The sequence below is a fragment of the Limulus polyphemus genome, unplaced genomic scaffold, assembly GCF_000517525.1.
Source record: "Limulus polyphemus unplaced genomic scaffold, Limulus_polyphemus-2.1.2 Scaffold2330, whole genome shotgun sequence".
Taxonomy (NCBI): Eukaryota; Metazoa; Arthropoda; class Merostomata; order Xiphosura; family Limulidae; genus Limulus; species Limulus polyphemus.
Window position 1 is genome coordinate 9,334 of NW_013667940.1, and position 1,899 is coordinate 11,232.

Below are 1,899 nucleotides of genomic sequence, written 5' to 3' on the forward strand. Positions count from 1 at the left end.
TCACGTGCTCGTGCTCGACTCAACAATACTCAGTTCAATTACACACACTGTTCCGTCACGTTGTGACCGTCTTATATATACAAGACTAACACATATCTAATAAACGCTAGAGCATTCATGAAGGAGCAGGATATTTCTAGAAGTCACGTGACCCCGATGTCGTAACAATATTTAGCTGCATGATGTTCTAGGAAACCAGAAATTACATCGCTCTGCTTTTGTAGGCTTTTTTCTTTTAATTTTCGTTCTTTTCTTTTTTCTGCACGGAACTGGTATACCCTTTTCATTTTCTTACTACACAATGCGATAAGAAAAAAGAACACACTTTCACTTTAAAAAGTCACTAAATTTCCTTCTGTAAGGCGCTTGCAGCAGTTATACCCACTTTGATTTGTTTGTTTGTTTGTTTGTAGTTAAGCACAAAGCTACACAATGGGCTATCTGATCTTCCAACCACGAGTACCGAAACCCGGTTTCTAGCGTTGTAAGTCTGCAGACATACCTTTACGCCACTTTTGGATGCTAGTTAACTGAACATCACTTCTCAGGGCAAAATAGCCACAGGGCGGCAAAATGCATGTTGCAACTTATGGTTACAAGTTGAAAACTGATGCCTTTCTCGCATATAACGACGCTGCTCATGTGTGTTGCAAAGGTTTGCCAACTTTTTAAAATATAATTATGGGAGATAAATGTGTGTGTGTATTCATATATAGTATTTAATAATTGGAGGCATATAAAGGCTAATAATAAGCTTTGTTTCGTTTGTTATGGATTTAGCGCAAAGCTACACGAGGGTTATCTGCGCTAGCCGTCCCTAATTTAACAGTGGAAGACTAAGGGAAGGCAGCTAGTCATCACCACCCACCACCAACTCTTGAGCTACTCTTTTTACCAACGCATAGTGGGATTGACCATCACATTATAATGCCCCCGCGGCTGAAAGGGCGAGCATGTTTGGTGTAACTGGGATTCGAACCCGCTACCCACAGCGCTCTAACCACATGGCCATGCCGGGCCTTAATAATATGCAAGTGATATGTTGATAACAATTCAGGTATTTAAAGAAAACTATTTCCAAAATAATGACAAACTTTTATTTTCAAAAATATGTACAAAAGTACCAAATTAACAATTTTGATTTTATATAAGAAATATTTCTTTCAATTTATACTTATTTTCACTATAAGATAACATTTTATAAAATTTGAAACATGTATATGAACATTTTTAATTTAGTGTTTGGACACACTAACTACAAGCTCATTACCGGATCATATAATAGAAAGAGAAGTCTATTTGATTGAAAATCTGTACGTAAGTGAATCTGTAGCTATTAACCTTACATGCACGTGTAGGAGTCGCTTGCGCGTATGCCATGACCTTTTACAGAGTGCAATTCAACACAGTATTATGACATTTATCGACTATTCATTCTACCTTGCACTGTTGATTTAGCGACAGTTCATGGTAGAAGAGAGTAATTACCAGATACGATCTACAGGGGTGCTGAAAGAAATTATTGATATGTATTTCGGAGGTTCTATAGGTTATGCAAATACAATATGCAAACTGTAAGAGGGCAAAAGTATTTTTATTCTTCATAAGAACACCACCTTCTACTCTCACTTGTCAGAGTCTGTATCAGACTGACGTCGGCAATTCACAGACGTAACTTGAGTACGAATACGTTTGTAACACATCTAGGTTTTTGTTTACGAAAGATTTGACATTTGACTAAAAGCTTGCCAAATGGCTTTGGCTACATGAAGTAAATTTGGAAGTATACTCAACATTCCTTTTCCAATACGGGGCGGCACTAGACTCGCAATCTGAGGGTCGCGGGTTCGAATCCCCGTCACACCAAACATGCTCGCCCTTTCAGCCGTGGGGGCGTTA